The sequence below is a fragment of the Peromyscus leucopus genome, chromosome 5, assembly GCF_004664715.2.
Source record: "Peromyscus leucopus breed LL Stock chromosome 5, UCI_PerLeu_2.1, whole genome shotgun sequence".
In the NCBI taxonomy this organism is placed as follows: Eukaryota; Metazoa; Chordata; class Mammalia; order Rodentia; family Cricetidae; genus Peromyscus; species Peromyscus leucopus.
The window spans coordinates 1,479,403-1,492,502 of NC_051067.1; positions in this window are offsets into that span (position 1 = coordinate 1,479,403).

A 13,100-nucleotide genomic window follows, 5' to 3' on the forward strand; every position below is an offset into this window, starting at 1 on the left:
GTCTTGGTGGCAAGCACCTGTACATGCCGAGCCATCTTGCTGGTCCGGCACTCTTGGTGGTGATCTGAGAAGTCCTTACAGCAGGGCCCCTAAAGGAATCCTTTGGCGTCTACTGCACAGATATTCCTTCTGCAGACAACTTCGGGGAGTCAGCAACACATTTGTACATTAGCACTCTTGAGCAGCATGAGCTAACTCCAGGGCACACCAGTGAAAAAAAATATCCCAGGGCCAATGGCAGACCTATCAAACCAGAGCTCCTAGAGAAGGGGTTTGATGGTTTCAGAAGAGACCCTGGGTTTAACAACTGTTAGACTCAACACATTGCATATGAGAACCTTCAGTACTTGCTAGCTTTGTCCTGGTAAGGAGGTATCATGCTCCAGAATTAAGTACCAAACACCAGATCCATGTTGGAAAGACATCCAGACTTTGATAGCCCAGTGTCTCCATTCCATTGTTATTCTCTCTGCACGGTTAGTATACAGTCCGTACTGTTGTCTCCGTTTCAGGCCTCCCAACAGTTCTAGCACAAGGTCACTAACACCAGTGTCCACAGGCCCTATCAAATCAAGAAGCAAGCCAAGCTAGGAGAGTGGAGTCGTGGGCACATGTATTCCTAGGGGGACAGCGACTGCGGTCCTCAGCACAAGGAAGGGGTGGCAACTACGCTGTTCTTCCAGGCAAGACGTGAGTATGGATCCTTGTGTATCCTTGGCTTGTTAGGACAGCTAATTCGATTTCTAGAAATTGCAGGTAAGAAAAATTGTACCCTGAAATGTTTGTATCAAGACCTTAGGCCCAAGAAGACCTCTGCATATGTGGAAGCCTGTGGAGTGTAGAGTAAAACTAGAACAGCAATGTTCCCAACAATGCACTACAACCCTTCAGGACTTTACAGGGCCTCTGTACCCCTCTCTGCCTCTGCCTGAGAGCTCTCACCCATTCAGAGATTTGGCCCAGGGCATCTGGGAACAAGAGGGGTGGTCTGTTTGGCCACTGACACAGACGTGAAATAAGCACACCAGTGCTGGTAATTTTTCTGGGAGTGAATTACAAGAGGTGCCATTATATGAGGTGGAATGACAAAGGGGGAGATTGTGTGTGTGTGTGTGTGTGTGTGTGTGTGTGTGTGTGTGTGTTTGTGTGTGTGTAGGTGACAGTGGGGTGGGGTAGGGTGTCCTGAACACCCCACTCGGAAGGCAACAACAGTGCAAAAGAGCTCTGAGACAGTGCTGTATGGAACACCCTCAGAGTCATCCCAGCCAAGGAGCCACAGCTGAGCACCAACTCAACTGTCTTTGGTAGAAGATAGCTAGGGACAACAGCCTGTCACTCTGGCCCTGAGAAAAGCTGTCAATGCTTGTAGGAAGAGGCCTTTTGTGAACAGAAGTGGATATCAAGGGGATGTGGTGACAGAAATACTGGAGTCAAAAACAGAAAGCTCACCATGGGGACAACATAGCACTGAATCTTAGGACAAGATGAAGAAAAAGTAGCCTGGCCTGAGCATGGCACAAGAGGCCAAAATACATGAGGATCCTCAAGTTTAACTCCTGGCCAGAGCCCCGCCTTGCCCTAATTTGGACTTGCAATTAGGCAAATTCTGCACTTGAGAGGGAAGCCTTATAACCTGAAGCTAGGGGGAAATCATCACACACCCAGATACGTCTCTGAGGCCTCTCTTTGTTTCCCTTCTTCCTCTGGAAACCCCAGCCCTTGCACTTAGAATGTTCCAGTGGGGCAGGGGCCAAGGTGCCCAGAGATGACACGGATTGTACAGGGAGAAGCAGGGACTCCAGGAGAATGCTAGTCCAGATTCTAGGAGTGGATCCTAAGACAACGTTAACCATGGAATGGTTTTATTCAGGGATGTGCCTGGAAAGAAAAAGGGGGCAATGTGGAGGGAGCAGAGAGAGTGGGCAGAAATGATGAGGGCTAGCCTGGGGAGGTGGAGAGGAGGAAGGAGGTTGGATGGAAGAATCTAGAGTGCTATGTAGTTGGAGAGGGACTAGCGATGCCCTTGGAAAACCCTGAAGCCAGAGCGTCTCTGGGCAGCTTGACTCCTGAGGGCTAAGGAGCCATGCTGAGTACCTGGCTAGAACCATGGCCACTGCATGGATAATGACATTGGGTCATTGATAGTTGATTCCAGGGTTCAGCAGAGAAAGCCTTTTATGCTTTGCCCTCACTCCAGTGAAGAATAATCAGAAATATTGGGGAGTGTACTGGATTTCCTGAAATTTGAAGGGTATGGGCTCAACTTATTTTAATCATAGTTAGAGAAGAGGGAATCCTATGGTACATAAATAAAATGTTGTTATCTCTGAGTTGTGGAATAAATAATGGCTTTTCCCGTACCTCGTAAGTGTATCATTAGGTGCTCTAGGAAGCGGAGGCAGGCACAGCTGCTGTAGATACCCAGCTCACCCGTCTGTTCAATCCATGTGTCCACCATGACCTAACCCTCACACTGACATGCTGACAACTCACAGCCTGAGCATTACCTGACCATGCTCCTCCCCAATGGCTAACTGCCCTGGGAGCAGAGAACAGGCCCAACACTGGGGTGTTCTCAGCTCCAGAGCCCCCTCAGAGTAAGGCTCAGGCCGAGCCTTCCTCCCTCCCTCCTCTCTTGAGACCACAGACTCCATAAAACATATGCTGGAGAGTCTTTGATTTGGGCCCTTCTCCTAGGAAACCCATACTAGAACAGGGACTTTTTTTTTTTCCTTTTATTTCTTACATAGATGCTTTCAAGGCTTTCCCCACCTCAGGCTTATAGGCCTTAGTTGGCTACACAATTTATTTTGTGCTATGAAGAAACTTTAAAAATTCCAAAGTCCCATGCTTACTTTCAAGAGTGTCAAATTCAAATTATCCTGGGATGAGGCAGCTAGTGCCCATATATGAAGTCAATCTGATGGGGACCAAGGTAGGTTGGGGACAGCCTCCTTATCCAAAGGGAGATAGCATTGACTAAGCCTTCTGGATTTTTGTTTTACATACCAAAACTTAGAATATTTGTGTGACAATCTCCATATTTTTCAACATTGGCTCAGATTTCTCTAAAAGCTCCTCATTAGCCAAGCAAAATACATTTGTGACTGACTTTAGTCCCCATGTTGCCATTTCAGATCACCAAAATGCCATAAGGAAGGTTCTCTCGTGAATGAACTTGGATCAGCCCCAGACCCTTAGCATCAGCAGCATCAATAAAGTGAACAGATAGTTCCAAGGGGGTCATTCAGTTGGTGTGATGGCAAATCTTGGTTGTCAACTTTCCTGGATCTGGAACCAACTAAAATCCAGGCCTCCAGGCCCTCTTGGGAGGGATTTTCTTGATCAGATTATTTGAAGAGGGAAGATGTACCTGGAACGTGGGGAACACCATCTGGTGGTTCCAGATAACAGGATACAGAAGGAAGAAGCTTCACCTTGTGCCTGTCTACCTTCACTCACTGGCAAGCCCATGTGCTTTGTTACCACCACTGCTTCATTCCTTCGTGGTGATTCAAACCAGCTTCTTTGGGATTCCAACATAGAATGAAGACTAGCAGCTCTCCAGGAATCCTCTAGGTTTTCTGTGCCAGGTTGTGACTGCTGACTTCCAGACTCGTGGACAGGGGAACTCCCAGATTCTCAACCTCTCCAGTGTGAGACAGTGTAGACTACCCAGACCATATCATTAGCAAACCCTGACTAATACAACTGGCTTACACAATACAGTCTGGGTAGTATAATAATGGCTGTTTGCATGCCTGAGAGGCTGAGAACCAGAAGCTGCTCAGTTCATTAAGGTGAATGTCTCAGCAGTCGCAATCTGGTACTGAAAGCCAGGAGGATTCCTAAGGAAGGCTGAGGAAGCTGGAGTCCAGTGTCAGCAAAGGATGGAGGCAAAAGCAGAGTGGAACCACTCCCCAGCAAGGAGCTTGGGTAGGTAGGAAATAGCTCCCTTGCCCTTCCCTCAGACCTATTTACATCTAGGCTGCTACTGGAAGGTGTTGCCCACTCTGAGAGAAGGTCTTCCCAGCTTAGTTGATCCCTGCAGGCATCACCCTCTCGGATCCATCCAGAGGTGCATCTCTTAGTTCATCCAAGACCCAATCAAGTTGACAACCAAGATTAACCATCACAACCTTTGAAATGCCATTGTTTTTTGTGCTGTCAGAGCAAGAAGTAGGAATGTAACCAACTAGTCTTTAACAGACTGCAGCCCCTTCCTAGAAGCACTGCAGCCACACTCCCCAAAACCAGCTTCTACCACAGAAAATGTCACTTGCTATTTGACCTTGACTCCAGGCTGTAAATTTTGTTCAGATCTGCTGAACATTCTCTTTCTGGGATGAACAGACTGACGACCCAGAACATGTTCTCACAGTAACAGAAACAAACAAGGAAGACTCAGACAGACATGTTTCAAAGCTTTGCTTCCTGCATGGGCAGGACATTGCTCCTGTCAAAGTCAGTCACGTGGGTAAAGCCAGTCATCAAGGCAGGAAAAGCCTCCACCTCGTGTGCAAAAAGAAAAGACAGAAGAACAGGGAAGGTAAAGAAAACTCAGAGTTATTGTCGCATACACCAATGGAACCCTGCTTTCTTTCTTCCTTCTCTATCCCCCTCTCTCCCTTCCTCCTCCTCCATTGTCCTCTCTCTCTCCCCCCTCTTTTTTTGTCTCTTTGAGACAGGGACTGGCCTCCAACTCATGATCCCTCTGCCTTGGCTTCTTACATGTCAGGATTACAAGAGTGTGATACCATGACTAGTTTGCCACAACCCTTGATAGCTATACGACAGAAGGCATTTCTTTGTCAAATACACTCACAAAACCAAATGTTTCCATGTAAGTAGGAATCCTGTTTGTGTGTGTGTAAATGTATGCATAAATGAGTTTGTGTGTGTGAGCACATGTGCATGACAGTGCACATGTGTATATAGGCATGTAAAAGCCAAAGGTTGATGCTGGTGTCTTCGTCTATCACATCCAAGAATCACCATTGTGTTTTGAGATGGGGTTTCTCACTGGTCCTGGAACTTGCCAGTTCAGTTACCTTAGCAAGCTCCAGGAATCCTCTTGTCTTCAGGATTAGAGGCATGTGCCACTCCAAGCTTTTATGTGGGTTCTGGAAATCAAACTCAGGTCCTTATGTTTGCATGACAAGGCTCTTTATGAATTAAGCCATCTTCCCAGTCCCTAATTCTGTTTTTGGAGGCAGAATGTCTGTCTTGAACCTGACTTGCCAGAGCAAAGAGAACATATGTGAAATTAAACACATTTGTGGTTCCCCAAGAGCCACCAGGGTCCCAGAGGCAGTGACTTTCTGTGGGGAGAGTTGTATTCCTGTCATGATTTAGAGCAGGTTGGCCAGCACTCGCGGTACCCTTTTCTTATTATGAACATAGTTTTTCTCACTCTGGTTCTACAAGTAGACACTATTATAAAATTGGCTCTGGACACTTCACACCCAAGCTGACTTGACCCTCTAACCACAGAATTACCAAGTCCAATGGACTGTGGCCTGCTCTATAAAGACTTGTACCTCCATAATTTAATCGAAGATAACAGTAGGAGGACATCAGTCAGGGCTACCTGATACATGAGGGCCAGTTCCCACTGACCCCTTGTGGTGTGAATTGATCTGGGGAGATGTGATGTCATGTCACCTTCAGGAGTCCATCAGAAGGTTCCAACCTTTAGAATCCAGATAAACTGGAGAAAAACAGCCTGATGCCATCCTCATCCTCTGGGACTTCCCCAAAGACCCCTCTGACTGGCTCCAGAGCGCTGGCCCAGGAGGGCAATGGGTACCCTGGAAGGCCTTGAATCTCTTGTTTTCTCACACAGCTCTGGGTTTGGTTTGGAGGGTAGCTCTTAGTTCCTTCTGAGGAAGGCAGTGGCTCCAGAAGTTTCTTTTGCTCAATTTGAAGACATTTCTCCCACGCTCTTTCAGAACAGACCATCTTTGGCCACAGACAGGCGGGGATGTGATGCTGTTTCTCATGAACAATTCCAAATATGAGACAAAGAAGCATTAAAATGATTTGAACTTCAAAGACTTTAATTCTTAGCGGCCACATGAAATTAAATAAAATCAGTCTCCCCCTCTCTCTCCCCCTCTCCTCTCCTCTCATTTGTCCTTTCTCTCCCAGCCCCAGCCTCCTTTAAGAAAAAAATAAAGCAAAGAGGACCAGGGGCCCCTGCAGCTCAGGAAATGCTTGCATGAAGCTTATTTACCTTCCAGCTAACATTTGTAACCGAGGATTAGCCCAGCAGCCTCTTGTAATTACCCTTGTTGCCCATTTGTGGCTGGCTATCTCCCTGAGACCAGTAAATCTTGAAATTACAGGCTGACCACCCTGGAGAACTGAGACAGTCAGCCCCATCTCTGAAAGGGCATGCCCAGGGGAGGGGGGCTCTTCTCACCCACCTCAGGTGGCTGGAGACCCTTGCCTAGGAGCGGTTACCAGGCTTCACTGTGGCTCTGAGGTAAATAAAACCAGGGTGGCCTGGGCACCCTGCACCCCTGTGAACAGAACGGAGACAGCTGCTCAGACAGTCCCCTGTCCAGCTTTCAATCACCTCACCCAACTAGATGCCTTCCTGCTTCCTGTTTGGACCCAAGAGCTGACTGAGCAAGAAGACTGAGACCCTCAAAAGGAGCTTGGCCTCTTAAAACCCTCTTCTGCTCTGATGAGGAGCAGAACAATGCTCACGGGGACTTCTAAGATTCTGATTTAATTGGGTCTCAAGCATGATTTTTAACAACCCTTTAGAATGAGCACTGATGATCAATCTTTACAGCACATTCTCAGTCTAAACCTCTCAGACTTACTAGAGTATTTAAAATCAAGTAGCCAGAGTTTCCAGAGACACACTTTTGCGTTATTTTTTCAGATGAACTGGCCAGCTGCCCTCTCACTGACACCTTCATTTTTGTCTGCAGGGCCTTTAAACAGAGGCACCCCTTTTCACCCTCTATGGTCTAAGAGCTAAAGCACTACCTTTAAAAGTATGAGGACACAAGCAGAGAAAGGAGAGATTACTGTCCCTCCCAGTGCCAAGGCCATCAAGTGCTCAGTGTCCTGTGTGTGGCATGTGGATATAGATCACTAGAAAAATGCTTTTGAACACTTGTTATCAATTCTACCTCTCGAAAGAACTCAGCTGCCATTAATCCAAATGCAGACCCTACCTGTTCCTGTCCCTGGCGCCACTCAGTAGCCACATGCAGGCTGCTGCCCACTTGTCTCGTTCCCTCCATTGATCCTCTGATTTCCCAGGGACATGGGTTCTTTTCAATGTCTCCATCAAAAGGGCAATGAATTATGGTGGCCCTCCCCCCCCCCCATCCTCTGACTCCTCCACCTCCCCAGTTCCAATCCCAATTGGCATAACCAACCTTTGGAATTCAGGGAATGAGTATTTTGTCTTCTAACTAGAATGAAACAGGGCATCCAGAGCTTTTGCCCACCTACCAAACAAAGCAAAAACAAAACCCAAATAGTTTTTCCTTCAGTTCTTTCTGCTGGTCTCTTTCAATAGTTTCAGCAATTCGGGGCTCTGAGCATGGGAGGGGTGAGAAGAGCACCATTCAGATGCTGAGTAAAAAAGCAAGAGAGATCTGCCAGCCAAACTAAAACTAGCTGCCTTCTGTGAGGAAGTCTTCTATAGCCAGATGCTAAGGTTTCAAATAAAGCCTAATAAAACCCTACAGGGAAACTAAAGACAGAAAAGAAAAAGACAGACAGAAAGGAAGAAAGAAAGAAAGGAAGAAAGAAAAGGAAGAGGAGATAAGAAAGAATGGGAAGAGGAAGAAAGGGAGAGAAATCTAGAGAAAGGAGAAAAAGCATTGTAAGTTGTTGCATCTATCTACAATCATTGTCTATCAGCTTTTTTAATTAATGAATTAATTAATCCAGAAGAGGGACTCTCAGAGAAAGCTGTGGAAAGTCTGTTTTACAAAAGGGGTTCTGTTGGGAAGTGAAGGGTGGAAGTTGAGGAATTCTCTCACCACCAGGATGGTCACTTTAGAATGGTTTCCAGCACAGTTGCCTGAGAGATTTGAGCTGAACTACCAATGACTTCAAAGTACATCAGATATTAGCAACCTGATCCCACATCATTTCCCTCTGCCATAGTGAGGCTAGAGCTTAAGATATCAGTCTCCAGAGGGGAAACTGAGGAACAAAAAGAGGATTTGGAGAAAACACAGGGAAGAGACTGGGAATGTCCCCAAGACTCTGCTGTTACTGTTAGCCACCGGGGGAAAAAAAATCTGCCAATGGCTGACTGACCGGCATGCTTCAGTATTACAGAATTCTCTAGGGTCAGAGATACACAAAGTGCCCAGTGACAAATCGAACCCAGGCTCCAGCTCCCTTCTAAAGGAGGTAGGCAGTCTGGGAACCTTTACTAAACTCCTGAGGACAGGCAGTGTGCTGGGCTGCTGGCTGCATCCATCCCACCAGCCCCCAGAATCTGCATCCACTCATCAGATGTTAGATGTCCCTCTCTTAGGGGAACGAGGCTGCTGGAAATCCAGACACCCATAGAGGGAGGGGACTGGTGCCAAGACGTCTGGGGCCCCTCCTCCCCCAACCCTACCCGAGAAACAGGAAACACAGCTAGACTTGTCACCATGGCCTAAAGTAGGATGGATGGTCCTGGTAAACCGATCCTGCTAATGTAACCATAGGTGCTATTTCATATAAATACATCCACCCAGACATTCCCATCAGCACAGCTCCTTCCCCTGAGGCCTGGCTTCCCCAGCAGCCTCAAACCTCCCAGTTACTCAACAGTCTCAGGGGATAGCAACCAGAGTGTGCTGAATGCCTTTGCCACAGCACATATGGGGGCCCCCAGCCCGCCTTTTCTTCATTTACCATTTTCTATAATGTACCTATCACATTCCCTGTTCTCTCTGGTCTTTGCCAAACTAAACAGCCTTGGTTTTACTAATCTCTCCTAGCATGGAGGCAAAGGCCATAAATCTAATCACCATTAGAAAAACGCCTCTCCAAGCTTTGGGTGCTTAGCACTGCACATACGGAAAAGACAGGCGGAGTGTGGAAGGAATGCTGTCACATTGCAAAACACAGATGCTGCTACAAAGTGTCTGTTGAGGAGATGCACTGTAAATTAGCCTGCCCGCTAAAGAAACAAAGGTGAATGAATTTGCTGCCCGCCCCACTCCCTCTAGTTTCTTTATCCTTTGTCTCATTAGTACATTAAGTTTAAATGAAATATGAGGAGGAATTAGATATGGAGACACAACACTACCATTGCCAGGATAATACAAAATTAAATCTTATTAGCTTCTTGAACCAGTATAAGGACTTCATGGCTTCAGTTAAACATACTGTCTACATAAATTTTTGTTTTTGTTTCGAAACAGGGTCTCACATATCTCAGGCTGGCCTGGAACTCTAGATAGCCAAGAGTGACTTTGAACTTCTGATCCTCCTGCCTCCATCTTCTAAGGGATGGAATTACAGGCATATGCCATCAGGCTTCCTCCATTGGTGCTGGGAATGGAACCCAGTGCGCCTCAACAGGCACTGATAGAAATGTAACCCTGGCCCCTAAACGCATTTGTTATAAAGTAACAAGTACCACAGAGTTGGTTTTAACACCTGACCCCTCCATGGCAAATTCCCAATCTCCCTACCATGAATTCCTGAATTCCATTTTCAACACATACTGAATATCCTAGTGCTCTGCTTTCAGGAAGTAAGGGCAAGGCTTTTGACATGGCGCTAAAGCATCCGTGAGGAACAGCATCAAATGGGCTGATTCTTTCTCAGCACATTTTAGGAATGGAAACACAGTCCTTCAGGAAGGTATATGGAGTATTTCTAGGACCACTAAGAAAACTGAATTCGTTCTTTTAATCTATCTCTTCTCCCAAATGTCTTCCAAAGTGGATGGTAGTCCCAAAAGGCTAGAAAGAGAAAATATGAAGACTAGTTAATTCTTTTTTTTTTTTTTTTTTGTTTTTTTGTTTTTTCGAAACAGGGTTTCTCTTGTGTAGCTTTGCGCCTTTCCTGGAACTCACTTGGTAGCCCAGTCTGGCCTCGAACTCACAGAGATCTGCCTGCCTCTGCCTCCCGAGTGCTGGGATTAAAGGCGTGCGCCACCACCGCCCGGCTAACACAACGACCACGAAGGGACACGAACCCGTTACTTCTTATATGTTAAAAAATCTGTGCAGGACAATGAGCTGAGATGGAGATGTAGTAAGCAATACCTGCGACCAAGAAACAGATACTTTGGCGGTACTGTCCAGAGCCAGGGGCCAGCTGAGAAACTCAGTTTCTGGAACTTGAGAAATCTCACAATAGGACCTGTCTAGCATCACCTTGAGCAGTAAGTAGCCAGGGAAAGACCAAGATTCCAAGTCACCTGGTATCTTAGTCAGGGTTCTCCAGAGCAGCAGAGCCGACAGGATATTAATAGAGATGGGTTTACAAGGGAGATGTTTTGAAGAAACTGACTCACTCATTTATGGTCATGAAGCTCCACCATGTGCTGTCTGCAAGCTGGAGACTCATGAAAGACAGTGGTGTGACTCAGTCCACACCCAAAGCTAGAGAAGCTGAGGCTACTTGTGTAAGCCCAGGAGTTCGAAGACCCCAAACTAGGAGCTCTACTGTTGGCAGGCAGGAGAAGACAGATGTCTTAGCACAAAAAAAAAAAAAAAAAAATGTGACCTTCCCCTACCTTTTGTATGTGTATGTACATGTAAGCGTTCATATATATGCACATGTACATGTGGATACACACGTGTGTGTGCATGTGTATAGAGCCAGAGGTTGACACCGGGTGTCTTTCAGAGTCACCTACCATCTTATTTTTGAGACAAAGTCTCTACTGAACGTGGAGCTAACCAATTTGGATAGACTAGCTAGCCAGCTTAGCTCAAGGCATCTGTCTGTCTCCACATATCCCCCAACTTACTCTCCCTAGCTTCAGGTTACAGATGCTCTCAGCCATAAGCAGCTTTTACATGTGTGCTGGGGAGCTGAACTCAGGTCCTCATGCTTTGTGCAGCATGAACTTTCACAGCTAAATCGTCTCCCCAGTCTCTCCCTCACCTTTTTGTTCTATCCAGACCTATTTTGAATTGGATGCTGTGTGCCCACAGTAATGAGCACAGATCTCCCCTATTTATTCTACTAATTTGACTCTATTCCCCAAAGACCCTCACAAACACACCCAGAAATGTCTTATCATGTATCTGAGAATCCTTAATCCAGCCAAACTGACATATTAAACTAACTGTCACACCTGGTGGTATTTTAAACATTTAGTGTGTATATGTGCATGCCTGTGTATGTGTGTGTGTGTGTGCATGCCTGTGTATGTGTGTGTGTGTGTGTGTGCACGCGCGCGCGCGCGCGCGTGCACACACACACACACACACACACACACATACACTTGCACACATTAATGCATGTCACAGCACCAATGTGGAAGTCAAAGGACAACTTACACAAGACCCTTCTCTTCTTCCAGCATTTGGGGGTCTAAGGATGGAACTCAGCTCCATTCTTAGATATGGGGCAGGCCTGGTAGCAGGCCCTTTATCAGCTAAGCAATCCCACATGCCCCATATCTGGTGATCTTATTTCTCTTAACAGGCCAAAGTAAGATGTTTGGAGAATTATTAGGAAATCATCCTTCCAAGGACAAACACAGACAAGCCCTTCTTTCTCTTCTTTCTCTTCCTTCCTTCCTTCCTTTCTTCCTTCCTTCTTTTCTTCCTTTCTTCCTTCCTTCCTTTCTGTCTTTCTTTCTCCTTCTTCTTTTTTTTGTTGTTGTTTGAGACAGGGTTTCTCTGTGTATCTCTGGCTGTCCTGGAACTCACTCTGTAGACCAGGCTGGCCTCAAACTCAGAGATCCACCTGCCTCTGCCTCCTAAGTGCTTGGATTAAAGGTGTGTGCCACCATCTGATGGACTTTCTTTTCTTAAAGGGAACATTTCTTTTGTATTACATGCAAAAATCACATGAATTTTTTTCAGGCAGGGGAACAATGAAGTGGCCTCTTGCTGGTGTAGCTCCTTCCTCAAGTCAAGGTAAAAAAGTTATAGTCAAATCCTTTTGACAAGGTCAAAAGAACCCAGTTAGTGGTCAGTTACAGAGACCCACATGGGCAGAGCTGCCCTGAGGACCACCAGTTGCAGTGTCAGAGTCCAGATGTTGTAAGAACGCCCTCATGAGGTTCAGGAGCCAGGACGAGGTCACTACTTGGAGCAGGTTCTTTCTGGTACATAGATGGGGGATCCTGCTTTCCCTTACAGTTTAGGTTCCTCCCGAGACTGACCCTGAGACTAGAATTGAAGTGTTAGTAATTTGTTGAGAAGGGGATCCAAACATGGGAGAAAGCAGAAAGATAAAGACAGATGGGTAAGCAACTAAGGAGCCAACATGTCAGCACTGTGGCCACCTGAGCCTGATCCCTCTGGGCCTGAGAAAGATACGAGGGAACACAGACTCAGATAGGGCAAGGGGCTAGGACACTGACACACCAGTGCTCCAAAGCCCTTGCATGAGGGCAGCCAGAAGGCAAGGACTTAACTTTCAATGAGGTGAATCAGATCCCTCAGGCCAGATCTCTCCACGCAGAGGCAGAGCAGTTACTGTGTGGTGACTCTCATCAGGACTCCTCCTCCCCTCACACTTTGCAAATGCCAGCCCTGCATCGTTTTGTCTGAAGACTCTTTCGGTCTACTGGAGTCATGTTTACTCTAACCTGGTCAAGTTGCCAAGAATTTCAAAACTACTCTCTTCCGTGGACTTTTGGACCAAGCAGTAGAGAGTTGACTGTTGTTGACCCAGGGCCCTGTGTGGCCTGACTTGAAAAATATGAACTAGGTTAATCAAGTTCTTATTCTAAGATGTTGAACTAATGGCTGGAGACAGAGGCAGTCAGCAAGGTGAAATTAGGGAAGTGTCGTGGGGTGGACTTTCATAAACAATGAGTGTTTCTTGGTTTTATCTTCTCAGTAGCCATTGCTTTCTTTCCTGGCTTCATTTCTTTCTCTGTGTTATTGGTTAATAATGACCTTCCCAGTTGTATGCAGTCCTGGCATTAC